Source organism: Lissotriton vulgaris, chromosome 5 (assembly GCF_964263255.1).
Source record: "Lissotriton vulgaris chromosome 5, aLisVul1.2, whole genome shotgun sequence".
NCBI lineage: Eukaryota > Metazoa > Chordata > Amphibia > Caudata > Salamandridae > Lissotriton > Lissotriton vulgaris.
The window spans coordinates 1,767,667,441-1,767,687,699 of NC_141693.1; positions in this window are offsets into that span (position 1 = coordinate 1,767,667,441).

A 20,259-nucleotide genomic window follows, 5' to 3' on the forward strand; every position below is an offset into this window, starting at 1 on the left:
TGAGTTGTATTTGGAGTGTATGTTGCATTGAGCGCAGTCTAATCAGTAGAGTGTAATTATGTGGCGTGTAATTATGTGGCACTGAGTGGTATTTGGAGTGTATGTTGCATTGAGCGCAGTCTAATCAGTAGAGTGTAATTATGTGGCGTGTAATTATGTGGCACTGAGTGGTATTTGGAGTATATTTTGCATTGAGTGCAATGTAACTATGTGGCATGTAATTATGTGGCACTGAGTGGTATTTGGAGTGTATGTTGCATTGAGTGCAGTGTAATTATGTGGCACTGAGTGGTATTTGGAGTGTATGTTGCGTTGAGTGCAATGTAGTTATGAAGCATAATTATGTGGCACTGAGTGGTATTGTGTGGAGTGTGTTGCATTCAGTAGAGTATAATTATGTGGCGTGTAATTATGTGACAGTGGTATTTGGAGTGTATGTTGCGTTGAGTGCAGTGTAATTATGTGGTGTGTAATTATGTGGAGTGTATGATGTATTCAGTAGAGTGTAATTGTGTGGCATGCAATTATGTGGCACTGAGTGGTATTGTTTTGAGTGTATGTTGCATTGAGTGCAGTGTAATTATGTAGCATATAATTGTGGCACTGAGTGGTATTGTGTGGAGTGTGTGTTGCATAGGGTCCAAACCATGAGGCGAGCCCTCACCCCCCCCCCCCCTAGACACTTGCTTGTTGTTTATCAACTTCATGTTACGCAATCACAATCCGGCCCTTGAGCCCAGGCTCCTTCCTGCCAGTGAGATGATGGATGATGGAAGGCCTCGGGACGATGCATGTATGGATGAAGGGTCACGCCCCTGCGGCCGGATGTCATGAAGGGAGAGAGGCGGGATCTGTCAGTCAGTCTCGGAAGTTGATAAAAAACAGTCCAGCCCACGTGCCCCCGCCTGTCAGTCCCGGGTGAGGCAGTGCAGCGCCCCCTGCCGCCGGACCCGAGTCACGACCGGCTCTTGATGGCGAAGGGGACGGGCGGCTGACAACAAAGAGCCGTTGTAGTGGGCTACGTTAGCATGCGATAGCAATGGAATCTTTTTGTGCCTGTCAACCTCCAATACCCCATGATGGGGTTTCCATGTGAATTTTACCAAGCCAGACTTCTGATAACTGAAATAATCATTGTACCCACCTCCCCCCTCTACTAACCACATAAAGGTGGATTATATTTGCAGAATAAACTTCCTTCGCCTTGTTTTTAACAGACTGCCCTGACACCACACCCTTACTGATGAACTTCGGGGTGGCTTCCCTGCCTTTCATTTCATCATCTTATCTGCATGCAACACTCGCAGTTACGCAGATGTCTAAACTTGCTCAGAGAAGCAAAAAAGATATACTTGCCCAGCCTCTGCTTTCAAGATCATGACGCACCCACTTTACAGTTCCAAGTGCAAACATATTTCGCGAGATTTTTGCTTATTGTAAAAAGAAAGAAATCACCGCCGCAGCCCTGCTCCGTGAAAACCGGAAGTCAGGCACTTTTGGCCCAGACGGGGGCGGGGCCTGCAATCCAGCAGGAAGTTCCGCCCTCCGCCGCCGAGGAAGCAGTGAAGCCGGCCGACTCCGACCAGCGCTGCAGAGGAGACACGCCGAAAGAGCCCGGTGAGTGGGAGGGGGGAGGAGGGTGTACGCGTGTGTGTCTGTTCGAATGTGTCTGTGTGTGTGCGCGTGGGTCTGCGTGTGTGCGCGTGGGTCTGCGTGTGTGTATGCAGTGTGTGTATGCAGTGTGTGTGGCTGGGTATGTGCGCATGCGTGACTGTGGTTTGTAAGACGGGGAAGGGGGGAGGGGGGTGCGCCGCTTGTATGTGCCTGCGTGTGTTGTGCCTGTCTGCGTGTATGTGTGTGTGTGTGGGTGGGGTGAGGGGGCGGCAGCGTGTGTATGTGTGCGCGTGCGTGCAGAGGGGTGGGGGATGGCTGTATCTGTGCCGTTAATGCGTGCGAGGGAAGCGAGTTAGGGAAGCGAGTTAGTCTGCGCAAGCGCAGCTTAGAAAGCTCGCTCCCGAGGTGAAATCTGACAGAGTGAAAGCGCGCGTCTGATTGCTGTCCAGTCTCCTAAATACGGGCAGCATAAGTTGTCGAGCTGATGCATTCATGCTTCGCATGAATGCCACATCAGCTCGACCTAAAAAATGCTGGACTGGAATGCTACCTAGACGTCTGGCTTAGATTTTACACAAGCCTTCCTTCCATCAGCTTTGTGTGTCTGATGCAATGGCCTAAGTGGCTAACAGTATGCCCGACATGGATCCCTTGCTCCCTGTGCCACTGGATCCAAGCTAGGACTCACTGAAAAGGCTGAAACTGCTCTGGGGCTGCTTCTATTCCCTTCTGGAGGGGAACCCGTCTGACAGTTCAGTATGGATTGTTACCATGAGGAGCAAGGTCAGTGCTACTGGTTTGCATAAGGGAGGCCTTTGTCTGAAGTGGCACAGAGGGAGGAACAATAATGGATCGGAATGCTACCCAGAGTTATTGTAAGTGGTTTAGACTACTTGCAAGCATTCTTTCCATCACCTTTGTGTGTTTGGGGTTATCATATTACAATGAAGCTAAGGGGTTGTTGACACAATATAAAAGTCAGTAACATCGACCTACAATAATATTACATCCAATACGTCATCCACCACTACACAATCAAGCCAAGTATATCATGATTATTCTTACTTCTACGTCTAATTAACCAAACTAAACTTGCAATGTTGTGGTTAGATCAGTGTAGCAGATGCCCGGTTATTGTCACATGACACAATACAACAATGAATCAAATTAACCACACCACAGAACTCAAATGGACTGACCATACCATTGTACACTTCACCATCACCGACGCCCATCACACTATCACCAGGCTTCGGATCTCCTCCCACCGCAGCAGGAGCAAGGTCACCGAAACTCAGTGTTCACAGGCCCTCACCAACTCCCATCCCAAGGCCTCAAAAGATATTGACCAGGCCATCCAGAACTTTGCTGCCTGGATCACTTACAGTGCTGACAGAGTCCCACTACTGACACCTACAAAATCCAACAAGACCTCCAAACATGATAGCTGGTACATCCCAGAACTCAGGACCACCAAGTATAACTTCTACCAACTGAAATAATGATGGTGCCCATGAACAGACAGAACAGCTCTCAAAACAGTCCTCAGCAACGATCACTGGCACATCAAGGAAGCCAAGATAGCTGCCATCACCACGAGCATCGACTCCACGGCCAACCACACAAAGGAACTGTTCAAAATAGTCAAGAATTCTCCAAACCTACCTCAGGAGCCTTATAAGAGAGGCATATAGAAGGGCCAGATTTTATGATCGGGACCAATTGGTAAAATTGGTATGTGTCACTAGACACTCGCCATTAAATGAGAAAATTCGACAGATGATTAATGTCCAATGGCACATACTGAATGCAAACACAGAACCAGAAATGGCTCTCCAACGACCAATGTTCGCACACAAGCGGAACAAAATCTGAGAGATCTTGTTGTCCATTAAAAATGAAATTCTAAATTGAATTCTAAACCACCCTTTATACAGAAGACCATAGGTGGTAGTCACCCCATTACAGGTAACCATAAATGTGCCCACTGTAAGGCATATGATGGTGCTATTATCACACATAATTTCACCTATCAGCAGAAAGAAATAAAACTTAGATCTTTTACAAATTGCAAAACGGACATCGTCATATATTTATTACTTTGCCCGTGCAATAAGGCATATGTGGGTGAGACATCACAGCAATTTTACGTTTGCTTGACAGAACATCGCTCAGCAATTAAAACAAACAAGCACATGGCGCCACTAGTTCAGAATTACCTAGAAAAGAACCACCGAGAGACTGAAATGAGGTGGCTAATACTGGAGAAATTGAAATTAAAAATGCTCAAGAAGCCGAGTCTGTCAGAAAACACAGAGAGGTATTAGGGATTTTTTCCATGGATACCCTTAATTCTGAAATTCCTTGGGACCAGGCTACACATTATAATAATTAAAGTGAGTGCTTTATTCTGTCGGTTTTTAATCCAATTTCTCTCTTCTGAGAATAGGGTCTTGTCTGTCCTATACATTGTTATTTTACACCATCTGCATGGATATAATCAGTGTAAACCATCTGGGGTTCTGCTTATATATCTGCCCAAGGGTGCTTTTCTCTTTAGGATTCTGAAAGGCAAAGTAAATACTGTTCGCTGTAATTAAGCCATGTATATATACTTTATCATAGCCATTCTGTACCTTTTGTTCTTAGTTATCTTTTTTATTTCTCGCCATGTAGAAGTTAAAGTGAGATCTTCTCTGCTGATACATTGTTCTCTCTAACTGAGGCAATCGCTTTAAGCGACTATAGATACACACACGGTCTAACTACTTTTGCTGATACAATGTTTCCATAAATAGTGGCAGAAACTTGAAAGTAGAGATAAAATACACAGTCTAGTGTATTAGTCTGCTTCCAAAATGGATGTATTGGGGTGAGGACGGGTCAGCAATGGTCAGAACTTGATGAGGGGTCAGGTTCAGTCTATTATCCGCATTATTCCAATGGCTAAGGTGGCGGGGGAACATTCATATTGGTTGAGGTGGGATAAGGAAAGCTCTTTAGGGATCAGCGCTTGGTAGAGTGTCAGGCTTGTTCAATTACGTGTCATGCTTCAATAGCTGATGAGGCGCTGGGGAACATCATCAGGAGGGGGATTCTCATTGGATCTAAGAGGTGACCTACTGAGCACTCCCTTACCTTATGGAACTCCGACCCACAATGACTGACCATGCAAGCAAACTCATCTGCATCCTTAACAGCCAACTAAGCATGAAACGATATTTCAACGCAGTTGCAACCTCCTGCTACCACACACTTTGCATGCTCTGCAGAATCTTCAGATTGATCCCAACCAACACCAGAAAGACCGCCACTCAGGCTCTCATCACCAGCCACCTCAACTATGGCAACGCTCGCTACGCCAGCTCCTCTGAAGACTTCAGACCATGCAAAATGCTACAGCCAGACTCATCCTGAACCTCCCCAAATGGACCCACATTGCCCCCTACCTGAGAGACCTCCACTGGCTCCCCATTCAGAAGAGATGCCAGTTCAAGAATCTCATGCATGCCTACAAAGCCCCGCCACAATGTAGAACCAGCCTATATCAACCATCGACTGAACTTCCACCAGCCCTCCAGAGACCTTCACTCCTCTTAACTCACCCTCACACACACTCCCTGCATCCATTGCAGCAGTGGCTGCTCCTTTTCCTATGCTGCCAAGACATGGAACAACCTTCCCCTCGAACTCCGTACAGCCTCCTCGCTGGCAGACTTCAGAAAGAGACTCAAGACGTGGCTCTTCGATGGAGAAACAGCATCCAGATACTCACAGGGTGACTGTGTTGGACTTTACAAATGACTGATTGATTGACTCTGCAATATACTGGGCATATACTAGCTATATAAACCGAGATGGCAAGTTGGCCATTGTCAGGTCACAAGCAGGTAAGTCCCAGGATGGTATTATGCGAAAAGGTTCACACAGTGCTTTTTTTAACACTCAGGTACACGTCTTTAGAAGCATTTGTAAACCATCACAGTGCAGGGATGGGCTAGGAATCAAAAGCCAGCAATCAGAGTGAGCTATACTGGCTAGGTTGAGATAATTAAATGTTTTCAAATGTAAAAATTCAGAACACTGTGTTTCACATTTTAAGAATTCTTTTTTTCTGCTCACTCTTTTTTGTATACTTTTCCACCACAGGTGCTTCTCAGGTACTGTGAACCTAAATGTGTTCTGCAGCCTTCTATTAGCCTTTACTGTGTGACTTTTAGCTCTGGACTCCATTTTAATTACAGTAAATCAGGCGTGTTTTCTTTGAAAGTATATATATCACAGATGAATGAGTACAGCTACCACATTTACTGCTGAGCTGGGCACGGACAACATTGAAATGTCTGGGGGGTCAGAATCTTCTATCAGTGTTCTGACGTGATTGAAGGTAATTTGAATAGGTCACTGTCTAACACAAGAGCCACTAACCCAAGAGCCTTGGCTAGGTATTGATGACATCTCCCACTATCAATCATGGAGGAAGTAGCTATTCTTAAGATGATCTTCCTCCTTTGTTTGATGTATATATGACCATTCATCTCGATTGTCCAACCGAATCTTTAAAGACCTTGACTATCTTTTGCAAGATCTATCGTGAACGGAAAGAGATATAAGCTGACCCTTAGCAGGCTGCAGTATTCTATGGAAGGGAGGGGGATAGTTGTACAAAATTTTGAAAATTAAAGGGCAACTAAGGTGCAAGTGGTGGCACCCTGGTTATCAAACCAGGTCCTGAGAGATCCTAAGCATCTCCAAGGCCCTTTTTATGGCAGACTTCTTTTGTCAGTAGTGTTGCTCACTATCACCGACCCCCTTTTAGAAGTGGTGAGACGTAGCTGGTGTAGAGATTTGTATTGGACCACCACCATGGCAACATTTTCCCCTAACTTACAATTGTTGCATCTCCTCTAGTTATGGAATGAGGCCAATGCCTCTGATACACGTGCCTGGTAAGCAGCAGGCAGCCCTAAATTAGGTGATTTATTTCCAAAAATAGTTATCATCCTTTAGATCTCTGAGGAAGAATTAATTACCCAATTCATGTGGGACAGTCCATGTTTGTTTTTGGCATTGATCAACATTCTTAAGCACCTAGAGCCTCAACTTGTTTTTCCCTTTATGATACATCAGGTTTTGCCTGTCTTGTTATATACTGATGGGTCAAGGAATGGGATCACCAGGTTATATGCCTCACTTACTCAGATAACTAGGTTTGATTTTATGGTTTGAGCACAACTTGGGAACATGACGTTCACATTGCTGTATCTGATCGGCAATGATCAACGTTACTGGGGTATCCTAAATTAGTATCCAGAAATGCTGGTGTTAAGGTAATTTAACATCACATCACCCACCATACATATATAACACCTGTATTCATACATAGACTTTTTTTTTATCCTTGATGCATGTTCCAGATGCCTCCAGGCTAGCACAAATCCTTTACCCATGTTCTTAGAAGTATAGTGTATTACAAAAGTTTTGAGATCATGGTTGAAATATCATGTAGAAGATCGCTTCTCTTCAGATCCTGTACACTCCAGGCTTGTTCCTATTGGTTAGAATGCTGCATCCTAACAAATAGAAGTATGAAACTCGGATTATTGACTTGGCCCTGATGATAGGTGTTAGACCTGTCAGCCTTGGGGTGGTCTTCTCCCAAACATTTTGCCTTACTCCTCCAATTTTGCTGATCTCATTTATGCTGGTCTTAGGACTCTGTACACTTTACCTCTCCTAACCAGGGCTAAAGTGGGTGTGCTCACGCCCTAAAACATGGCACAATTGGCTTAAACCCAACTGGCATATGTAATGTACTTGTATATCCCTAGTAAATGATACTACATATACCCAGGGCCTATAAATGAAATGCTACTAGGGGGTCTGCAGCACTTATTGAGCCAACTTCTTAAGTAGCACTTTAAACATGTTCAGGCCTGACATTTCAGCCTGTGTGTGCAGTGTAAACAGCCATTTCGACATGGTAAAATAAACCTTTGGCCATGCCTAAACCTTTGTTTTAATACATATAAGTCACCCTTAGGGCAGACCCTACATTGCACATAGGGCAGGGTGCGGTATATTTAAAAAGCTGGACATATACTTTTAAGTTTTGTATATCCTGGTAGTGAATACATTTAATATTTGTTTTTCACTACTGCAAGGTCTTCCTCTTCCATAGGATAACATTGGGTTACCTTATTACATTTAATAAGTGACAACTTTCAAATGGGAACAGATAGTAATTTTGAGTTTGGTTTCTAAAGAATTGTAATTTAAAACCCTCTTTAACAGGAGAGTCCCATGCAGATAAGAACGGTGGGGCTTGGGACTCGACAGACGGTGAGGGAAAATGAATTATTTATTTAATTGTCCCTTGTTGTGGTCTGTCTAGTCCCCACCCACCTGACTGCTCTTATCTTCATGGGCTACTCCTCCTCTTTAATGGTAAAGTCGAATTTTAATTCACAATTCTGAAAATGCCACTTTTAGAAAGTTGCCATTTTCTTGTCTCAACCATTCAGTGCCTGCAGCCTGTATCCTGGGTCACATGGCTAGATGTAGATGACAGTTGGTCTTTGTGTATTGCTCCGAGACAGTGAGACAAAGGGAAATAGGTGTTGACAGGATGGGATATCTCTGACTTAACAAGGCGGAGTAGCTGTCACCTGCCACACTTGCACCTCACAATGGCTCTGCCTGAGCCCACTCACAAAGGGTTTACACTAGTCTTTTGTGACCCCAGAGAAGCTGGGGCCAGGGCAGGGAGTCGGGAAATTCCAAACGCGTCTGGGGGTGGAAACCTCAAGAACCTTCTCTCACTTCAAAGTGGGCAGCAGCTATTCATAATGGACCCTCAGGCCCAACTCTTCAGTACATCTCTGAACCTGTGGAAGACTAACAAGGACTGCTGCCCTAATTCTGAAGTGAGACCCAGACCACCAGACTGACTCCAAAGGCTAGTTGGCTGGCCTCCTGATCAGTACCTTAGGGACAAAAAATGCTCCAACCTCTTTCAAACCAGGACCTAGACTCTGTCTGCTGCAAGTCTTGTCCTCAAAGTGGTACAACCTCAGCCCTGGACCCTTGACAGTGGGCCTGAATGTGCTCTGCCAGCCCAGCTGTGGTACCGTAAGCCAAACTGACGCAAATTGAAGCACCTCCTCTCAGCTGCATAGCAACCACCATAGCGCGACACATCCTCGACGCTGGACCTCGCATTGCAGCCTGCAAGTCCTCGGAACTAATACAACGTAACACATCGTCGACACAGGCCTTTGCATTGCAAGCCCCTCATTGACAGATTATGACACAGGAGTTCACATCACTGCCCTGTAGTTTCTTCGGAACCACTGCTGCGTAAAGCAAACTCTATACAGGACTTTACATTGCAAGCTCCTTGTCAACGACAACCTCAACTATGAAGTAGGACTCCACATCACGGCCTGCAGCTCCTCTGAAACGCTGCAGCGTGATGCATCCTCGACGCCAAATCTTGCAATGCTCCACAAACCAAGATGTAAGGTACTTTGTTTAGCAGGCCTAACTTGGTCCCTGTATCTGGTCCATACTCCATCCCAGTCAGCATGAACTTATCACTTTGTCTTGGTTCGGCACAACCAGATACCCACTGTTGGCGCTTTGTGCTTCTAGGCACTATTTTCACATAATTCTTTAAAATTGCATATCTCAGGTTCTAATGATTGGATGTTTGTCATTTTGATCTGAAATTATTTATTACATTACTCTATTATTTTAAGTTGGTGTGGGATTTCTCTTTTGTAGTGTTTTCACCTTATTACTGTTCGAAGCGCTGCATACATACTTTACAGATTGCCTCTTAGTTAAGCATGACTGCTTTGAGCTAAGCCACCAGAGGGGCACAGGTTAATGTGGGGTTTGCTTGTGTTCCACCCTGACAGAGACTGTGGTTGCTGCTTGAGTATGGTTAAACCCCCTCAACCAGTACCCTAATTCCAAACATTAGTGAAATGGCTTATTGCCAGAGATGAAAAATTCCCGACCCTCCTTCCTGCGAGGGATATATGTAAGTGGGCAGAAGCAGGCGGCAATTCATTCGCAAATCAACAAAGATAGCGTGAGTCTCCGTCTCAAGGAGATTCTATGATGTGTCCTTTGCCTAAAGAGAAAACTATCATAAACCTGGCTGGACGTCCTATACCCCCAACCAAAAGGCTAAGTGGTTCTGGTTCTTCCTTAAAAACCCAGGTAACCGGTATGACTTTGGTGACAGCTGGCTATTGTTTCTTTTGTGTCTTTTACTGCAGAATGGCGGTAATAAAAGTGTAAATGAGCACCAGAACATTTTATGTATACATTTTCAAAAACCCTGAACCTCACTTCCAAGTGACAAATGTGTATGCCTGATCCCGGTTACCACCTAAAAAGAACCTGCTCTAGTTGCTTGTTGATTTCTTAGTTTATTTATTTAATTCTTATTGTTTTTTTTGTGGCCTGCCCTTTTCTTGATACCATGATGTTTTACTTCTTGTGACTACAGTCGTTATGGATTTACAAATCTGCAAATACTACATGAACCGTATTGCATTTATTATTGTTCTAAAGGCTCTAATTTAAGACTAATAAAAGCATCTAAAAATACATTCACCGTGTGACTTTAGAATCTGAATAGAAAATACATTCAGAAGGTAGCTGACCTTAGTTTTGTTATTGAGAGCATAACTCACATAGAATTTTGACACAGCCGACACTATAGACTAGACCCAGTCGCTGTAACGCATTTATTTTGCATAACAATTATGTGCGTTTTGCATATAAAAAATTCAATTTCACTCTCTCCTAGTCCCGAAACTCTACATGGGGGTTTGGGATTAGGAGGGGAGTCTTTATCAGGAAAATGTTCCCAAAACTGTCAAGCAGTGCTTTTTGCAGATATCGGCTACAAGGTCAGAGGTTTTACCGACAATTCTGGAGAGATATTGTCCTGTGGCTCAAAGTCTGCCAGAATAACAAGGTGCCCTTTTTCTCAAGAACAGCAAAATATACCTATTCTAATAAACAAAATGTGAGTCTGATTGATATAAAATAATGGGAACAGTAGGCAAATACACTAGTGTCAAAGCAGGTATAACCTGTGCTACTATCATCAAGACTCTCTCAATTCAGCCTCACCTGCATTATGCATTCAAAGGGGAAGCCTGCCTATTTGGACAATTTCCCACTTGTTTATCACTTCACTTTATCCCACAAATAGCACTGCATGCAGTGGTGTAGGAAGGTTGTCTTAGGCTGTAGGTCAAGCATAAAAAATGTGCCTCTGGACTGCGACTTGGGTAGTAAAATGCAGCACTAATCAGGACGGAATGAGTCACTCAGGCTTCAGGCCCTGGTACCAGTGCACATCAAGCACTATTAATAAGCTACGAATCTGATTGCCCAACTCCACACTTTCTGAATATTGGTTAAAATGCAAACATATCAGACTTGCTTACAGATGCAAGCAGCTTCTATTTACCTTTAGAAGGACCGTGGTTTCACGCCTCCAGTAGGTGTTTTTTGGCTTGATTCTAATGGTTTATTTATGTATTTTTATATAGCGCAAACTTTACCTGAAGGTGTGCTAGCGCTTCACAATACTACCAGTTACATTACATAAGTACTTCAGAGTATATGAATTACATAAAAGATATGAAACAGATACACTCTAAACTCATATAAGAATAGTAGTAAGTATATATGTCTGCTGCAGATTTTAGCGGATAGGGTTACATATATACAAGTTGTAAATTCACTCAGGATTGATTTCATTTTAAGAAAAGTTGATGCGATTATGTTGGACAAAAATAAATTGCATATTTACAAGCATTATCTTCTCGCAATTGGTGGGGTTCTTGCGGTGCTCGTTCAGCCAGGCCTTCGGGGTGTTGTTGTGCTCATGGGCAATGATGTTAGGCCTGGAGGGATCCCTGAACTGGTAATAACCAGATGTCCCACACGCTTGAAGTCCCTGTAATGATGTCCATACATATGGGGCACTAGGAGATGCCCGAAGGGGGACGAGGGCGGGCGGAAAGGGAGGAGCCAGGGACCAGGGACGGCAGTTAGCCGTTGGGGCACAAGAAGGAAGGACGCAAATAAAGAAGCTCATGAACCACAACGAGTGTCTGCATGTTTGTGTACTAGGCAGGACACTACATCCCGTTGCCTCAACATCTCCAAGGCAGCAGCAGAGTTCCCCGGGGGCCTGTAGGCTGTCAATGGGGATACGAAAGTTCGCTTTTGTGTTTTGATGGGGGGGTTGAGATGGAGGGGGAGGCTGAGTGGGACAATCTGCGGGATGTTCAAGTCAGGGGAGGCTGCAGACTCACCTTTGGTGCCGAGCGGGTGCCTCCACGTCCGCGTTGCTTGTGGATGGAGCAGAGCAATTCTTGGTTACCTGCAAAATAGAGATCTATGCCGAGTTCCACTTTTTTCCCAGACTTATTTGGACACTTCCTATATAATAATAGCTACTGATCGTGGAATCAGAGTGTTCATCCTCAGTTTATCACTTTTCAGTTCACCTTTATTCCTAGGTGCTAAGTAATGTATCAAGGGTTTCTGACTCACTGCATCACATGCGGCTTGCAATTTGCAATTCGCAATTTGGGATGCACAACAGTGTCTCAGACACCATTTGCGATTTCTAATGGGGTCGCAAATTGCATGCCTCGTTAATATTAATGAGGCAAGCACAATTTGCAACCCCATTAAGAATGGCTTGCACTCACAGGGATGGTAGCCTGCTGGGGTCAGCAGACCACCATGTCTGGGACTGCTTTTTAAATAAAGCAGTTTAAAAAAATGCAGCCTGTTTTTCATAAAGGAAAAACAGGAAGCAAGTAAAAAAGAAAAATGAAACTTTTCAGTTTCATTTTTTTAAAGGCAGGCAGTGGACCCTTGGACCACTACCTGCTCTTAAAACATATTTTCTCACATACTCACAAAGGGCCCTTGGGGACACCTTCCCCTTCCAGTTTGCGAGTGGTTTCCCACCTTCTTGAAGTAGGTGGTAAACTGCGAATGTTTTGCGATCGCAATTGCATTTGCAGAACATTAGTACCTGGCATGGTGACTCGCTATTTGGAAGGGAAACCCCTCCCTAATAGCGGGAGTCGCAAATGCTATTTTGCAAGTCAGTGACTCACAAAATAGCATTTGTACATTCCATTACCCTTTTTTTCGGTCGCGAGCGGGAAGATCTCCTGTTTGCGGCTGCAAAAAAGTGTTGTACATCTGGCCCATAGTCCTGTGCCCACTCTTGACCTGTTGTGATATTTGCCATCTCAGAAAGACAAGTGTAGAACAGCTGTTGACCCCTCTGCACGCACACCTTTAGGCGCAGCTCCGGAACCCTGAATCTCCTCCAGTCCTCCCAGTCGCCCCTCGCCGGACACCGCGCCACCATCTCCGGCGCGCGGGTAAACTGTTATGCCACTGCTGACTGGAAACTGCGCCACCATCTCCGGCGCGCGGATAAACTGTTATGCCACTGCTGACTGGAAACTGCGCCACCAGCCCTGGCGCGCGGATAAACTGTCACACCACTGCTGACTGGAAACTGCGCCACTAGACTTGGAGCGCGGATAAACAGCGTGGATTTATTTTATTTGCACAACAGCAGGCATTTGTTCTGGTTTCAAGTCCATCTGCTTCTTCCTTCTGCACTAAGTACTGTCGCTCAGAGTGCAGAGGGATCATTCCAGGTAACAAGATATTTCTGTAATAGTCTGCTGCCAAGCATCTGCGTCAGAACCTCGGAGACTTCATTTCAGCTCCTCGCTGCAGTGTGTCGCTAGAGGAGACTGTTCTACATGAAAGGCTGCATTCGCCGTGAAGGGTGAGAGCAACTTCACAGCCATCTATTACTCCGGGGAGACATTCAAAGAGGCAAGCCTTCAGACAAGGGGCCCTGATTCACAAATCACCCTGGAACGGAGCCCAGTGCGGCAACACCTGTGTGCCCGAGCTGTATTTGTGCTTCCTTGAATATTTATTCATTACCACTTGGAATCTATTCAGTAGGCTGCACATGAGTGACGCACCTGTCTCTTTTATATATTTATTGTACTAAGTGTTACAAAGTGTAGCAGCATTCAAATAAAGAAAGGTGAAAATGAAAAATATTTCACAGTTCCATGTGAAATATGTGTTTAATTATCAAAGCACCGCTCTGCAGGAGCTTTACCAAAGTTAGGCCTCATAAGATTATAGAGAGGTCCAATCAACAGGCCTTCTGTTGCTTCTGTTCCGGTTTAGAGTGGACCTTGTTTGGCAGTTTATGCTGGACTCTTCCTATAGGAGCAGGACCAAGACTGATTTGAATATAGCTGGGTCAAACTTGAGGTGGCATAATGGGAAAAATAACAATGGGTTGCAATGCTAGCCTGAGGCATTGGAAGTCAAGCATTCCTCTCAGCATCTTTTGTGTGTTTGATATAACACCCTAAGTGGCCAATGGTATGCCCAGACATGGGTCCAATGCTCACTGTGCCAGTGGAACAAAGCTGCACCTGACTGAGGAGGCACAACCAGGCTGAGCTGGCCTTGGGTTGCTTGTGTTTTGGGTCAGAGAGGATTGTACTGTTCTTATTGAAGCAGGACCAAGACTGATTTGCATATGGATGTGTCTCATCTGAGGTGGAATGGTGGACAAAAGAACAATGGGTTGGATTTCTACCCCAAGTGATTGTAGGTGGTGAAACAAACTGGAAGCATTCCTCCCAACACCTTTTGTGCATTTGATGTAGGTGGAAGCACGCTACACCTGACTGAATAGGTCCAATCAGGAAAAACTGGTCTTGGAATGCGTGTGTCCAGTTCAGAAAGGACCTGGATTGTCAGTTTGGGCCAGACTGTTCTTATTGGTACAGGACCAAGACTGACTTGTATATAGCTAATCAAAGGTGAAACAGTGGGCAAAAGAAAGATGGGCTGCTATGCTACCCCAATTGATTGTCAGTATTTAGGCAAATTACACACATTCCTCCCATCACCTTTTGTGTGTTGTTTTGTTAGTAAGACACCCATAATTGTCTGACAGTGATACTGTCTCAACCCTATGTCACTGCAGCTACTACATTATTGGCACACCCATGGCACACACTATGCGCCTGGCCTGTGCCAAAAAAGTCACAAGGTAAAAACCAGCAAGGTAGAGGTAGCATGTGACACTTACCAGATGAAGTTAATGGCTGGTTAAAAGGCCCTGTTATTTATTTCCAAGATGAAAAGTGAGCATGCACCTCTCTAGGTTTTATATGGAGTACTAATGTTATGCTATGTTATATTACATTACTTTATGTTATGTTATATTATTTTATGTTTTGTGAATTTCGGTTCTGCAGGCCTCACCTAGGGCTTGATTTAGATCATGAAGGGCAGGCTTTACTCAGCCAGAGTTATGGAGAGAAATACTCATTTAACTTGGTGAAGTATTTGTCTTCCACTGGCCCTGCAGACGTCTTTTAACATTGACAGGAACATTCGTCAACCTTGTCATTGTGTTAAAAGTTTGACTCACAGCTCCATTTGACACGACAACCGCCAATCAAACTTTTTAAATGAGTTTTATTTTTTCAAAAGCAAATTCCATGAGCAGGATGGGATGGGGTGTAATTTAAACATTTTCACTATCCCTTACCACCAGGTTTTTCACGGCGGTAAGGGAAAGTGAAAACTGGCCATTTGACCACCCACTCGAAATTAGGTGGGAGGTCAAATGCCCAAAACTCAATTGGCCCCCGTACTCTTTTGGGCAGTCAGAGGGGTGCTGCAGCAACGGAGCCGCAAGAGGATTCATCACTGACATACTTAAAGCCCACATGACTGTAAATCAGACTCTACATCAGGTCCTAGGGTACTCTGTCTGGTTGCCTTGACCTTGCTTGGAGTTTCATGCCTGTTCTCAAGGCCTCATCTAAAGAATAGTCTTCTGTTCTCTATATCTCACTGCAGTACTGTATCTGGTTCTCTAGGCCTGACCTGGAGTACTGTTTCCAGTTCTCTAGGCATCACCTGGAGTTTTTCACTAGTTCTGTATGCCTCACCTGGAGCAATATGGTTGTGTAGAGAAATGTGTGGTGTTTGATATTTTGGATATCATATCTCCAGTGTGATAAATATACCCTAGAGACAGAGAGACATCTTTCATGTGAGGCACAGAAATGCAAATGTGTGGACTAGAGATAGATTCTGCAGCCAAACCGGTGACTTTTGGCCGGTGCTGTCCAATTAGACTGCAGTAGTCTCTTACTAGCCAAACCATGTACTGCACACGTAAATACTCTCAACTGGACTTTTACATTAGCGCCTGACCCATCTTAGTGCAGGGCACATGCCAAAAGTCCCTCAAAAGCATGAAGCCGCCCCTGCATGGAAGTAACTGACGTGCATCATGAACGGACAGTGCTGCCTGCGAGTTTGAGCTGAAACTGCTTTATAATTAGAAGACTGGTGTCAGTGCTTAATTTGTGATGGTGATTTCCGGCACTTGGCACTGGCACTTAGTGGTTAACACCGGCACTGATGACAGTATGCCACATGGTAGTGCTGTTTTAGTTATTTAGAGATGAGCAGGTCAACAGTTGTTAATTAATTCTAGATACATTAAAAACAAAACGACTAATACCTGCATCCCAAGCTATTCATATTGCTTTGGGTGGCCTGAAGTAGTCTAAATTATCACATTTGTAGGAATGTGAGGGTTAGTAGTTGTATAGTGTTGTTATTTTTGTAGGACACCAGGCAAAGTTAGTATTTGTGAACATATATTGATAACAATGGTAGTTCAAAGGCAGTATCTCTGTTTTAGAGAAATTTAACTTATATCCAGAAATACTTGAATACAATTGAACTTCATGTAAAAAGAGAGGTAGGGAAGAAATGGGGCTAGGCATATGAATCAAAATATCATCAGCATATGCTGATAGTTTCAGTGGAATTATGTATAAATCCTGTCTGTAGTTCTGGCAGGGTCAATGGGTGTTGCAATCTGAAGAGGCCTCCTGACGAAGGCCCTGGCACTTATTTCTTTACAAATTAAGCACTGCTGGCGCAGCAGTTATGAAACAGCCCTGTTCATGAAAGCTTCAGAATGTATACCTGACCCTGCTCGGACCCTGCTTCAAGGGTCAGAGCAGGGTCAGAGAATAGTTGCAAGTAGGCAACGAGGCGCCAGGAAGAAATTAGCAGCAGGTGTCCAAGTTGAAGTTAATTTGTTTGTAACCCTTTTGTAAAAGGTTACAAAGAAATTAGGTTCAACATTTTGCACCTGCTGCTGTAACCCTTGCTTGGCTGAAAATTCGTCCCCGCTGATTCGTGGTATTTTACCGCGATTTCGCGAGATTCGGGGATCGCGAAATCGCGGAAAATCTGCAAATTCGCCCGCGAAATGGATTTTATGCCCACCCTTAGTGATGGGCTTGTTTGAGTGAGATTGCAGAGTGAGCAATGAGGGGGGCAGGTGAGTAAAGTGTCACATGAGTGCAGGGTGAGTAGTGTGCTGTTGTGACTGCAGGGAGAGGTACAGGGTGAACAGCACAAGTGCATTGTGAGTGTAGAGTGATCACTGTGAGTGCAGAGTGAGCAATGTGCTCATGTGACTGCAAGGTAAGTGGAGGGAGAATAGTATGAGTTGATGTTGAGTGACATAAGTGCAATGTGGTCACTGTGAGTGCAGTGTGAGTGCAGGGTGAATGGCGTGAGTGCGTGGTGATCAGTGTGAGTGCATTGTGATCTCTGTGAGAGCAGAGTGAATGGTGTGAGTACATGGGTATCATCGTGAGTGCACTGTGATGGCTGTGAGTGCAGAGTGAATGTGAAAGTGAAGGGCGAGAATGAAGAGTGAGTTGTCTGAAGTAACTCTGCATGTTATTGAGGGCTGGTGTATGGTTTTAGATATAAGTTAAACTATTGCTATTATGGCATTATTCAGGGTCAGGCCTGACTGGACGTAGTGGGCACCAGGCGTTTTCTCTGAATGCTGGAAGCGTGAGGGGCTGGATTTGAACCAGTGGGGGCCATTTTAGGTACAGGGGGCTGGTTTTCCAGCAGTGATGCAATATTTGCCCCCTGATCAAAACCTGCTGCAGTGTTTTCCACACGCACCCCCCAGCGCCTATTCCAACTCAATTGCCAAGCCCAGTTTGCGTTCCGAGTCCGGCCCTGTTCAGGGATGAGGGTGGAGGAAATTAATATTTGTGCTCATCCTGCAACAAACTTCCAGTCTTGTGATGCCAGCTCATTATATTGATGTCACAGGCTGTACAAAAATAAGCAGTCAAAAACAGCCTATTTTCAGCACTTATCTGTGCAGACTTGGAACAGCATATATAAATAGAACACATTTTTAATTGTTATAGGGCTGCCTTAATGATCCATAACTGGTCATTAAAGGGAACAATGACAGAAAAGTCACATTACATATTATTACATACTATTTTGTTCATAACCCTATCATTGCAGATTCTTTAAACAGCAAATGTCTGGTATTTTTCTTTTGGCAACCATATTTCATATTCCTTCACATGAAATGCAGTCTCACACTACAGCAGTAAAAGTTAAATACAAATTTAAGGAATGGGGAGAGTAGGGGCCCAGGGGGTACTTGAACCAGAAAAAAAACTAAGACTTGGTAACCAGTTTACAAAGTTACGGAAATATCCAAATGGTCTTTAAAGACCTGTGGAAAACTTGGGTGTGCCGGAGATGAGACTCCAGACACTACCCAGCCGAGCCGACAGCAGCTCAAGCTGCAGCAGCCCGGGCTGGAACACACGACAGGAGGGTCTGAAACCCTTTCAGCCCTATGGGCATTGCGCACCTGGTTGTGATGGAACTTTCTTTTAACATTTTGAAATTGGGGCTTGCACCCTTCGTGCACTATGTTCAATGCTATCCTCTGTTTCTTGTAGAACAACAAAGGTTTTGGATCCTACGTCTACCCAGCCCGGATCTCAACAACAGAATAAACAGAACAGAATGGCTGGATAGGACAAGTTTGTATCGTTAGTATAAGTCACGCAGTCGAAATGTACTACGTTACCAAGGTCTTCTGTACCAAAAACAAATTTATTTAATTTTTATCTGGTTTTTAGATTTATCAAAAACGCATGGGCAAACCAAAGACTGTCACGACAGTGAATACATGAATACAGTATTTACATTTATACACACATACCAATATACATTATTTACAAGGTGAAAGAAACACAATTGAATAAAGATGGTTGTAAAAGACACACCAAAAAAAAGCAATAACATTAATCAATATTCAAACATTAATTGCATTTATATACAGTGAGAAAATTCCTACAAAAAGCAAGGGTACAACCAGTCCATGGGGATGTGAAACCAAAGGACAGGCGGGGACAGATGGAGTAGTACGCCTGCCTGCCTGACAACACTGTGGTTGATATTTATATTGGGTTGCACCACTAGGGTCCCAGGTGGTATTTGCTTTCTCTTCCTAGGTGCACCCTTTTGAATGACCACAGGGTGGGTATGTCGACGCGTTTCGAACCGGATTATTGACGGTTCTCTTCAGGACGGGGACTGGGAACAATGGTTCTGTAACAATATACAGAGTGGGTGTCAGGGTTAGATATCATAGTTGTGTGAAAAAACTTTTTGCAATGACTCCACACCATGAGAAGACTTTTACCTGCACGTGGCAAAGAATGTGCCTTGGTGTCGGTAAATCGCCGGGGAAGGGGTTGATTCTGTGAAAACATACAAAATTGGAGCTTAGCACCCTAGTCCGCGGTGGAACTTTCGGGCTATACTGATGCATATCACCTAGTGCCATCAAGGACAAGAGCTCGTACCTGTGGTTAGCCGGTTTGGGTTCTTTAAGGTTTGGTTGTCCGCCACGCGGTACACACACGAGAGTGGGACTGCTTACATATTGACTACGTTTCGATGTGCAAGCTGAAAATAACACACAGAAATCGGCGCGCGAGATTAGACCAGTATTTCAGGTTGAGACAAAATGTGTAAATTGCGGAGCCGAGTGAAAATTCCTACCTGAATAAGTAGCTTGTGCAACGTGTAGCATCTGATGTCTCAAATTACTTCAGGGCTGGTATATACGTGAGCCGGGACCTGCGTTACAAGAAGGCAAGGGTAATTAAACCAAGCTAACCCGTGGGGCGGGGGTCATGGCAATGTGGCGCTTAGCGCGTTTTTAGCAGGGAACCTGCAATCCACTTACTTTATCAGGAGGATTCAATCACTCGGAGTATCTCGGACTGGAACACGCACAGTCTGTTAGTGTGTCTCAGCGCTGGCTTGAATATTTTGAAAACTCCCGGGCCGGTTGGCTTGTGGGAGTGGCTAAGGGGCGGGGTGAGTGAAGGATCATGGTCCATGTAGTTCGGGCCATTTTTAGATAAATATTGACAGATTTTTGTTGGGCATTGTGTCCACAGGACCTAGTGAGTACAGCGTGTGATCATACCGGGGCATAGGTATTTACAATCAGATTGACTACGTGTTGAACACTATATCAGCAAGACATAATGAGTTTGGAATACTCAGAGCCTACCAACTTTTGGACAGGGTGCCAAGACAGTGCAGCAACAATCATAGTATGTACAACATGTACAGACTATTATGCAAAAAATA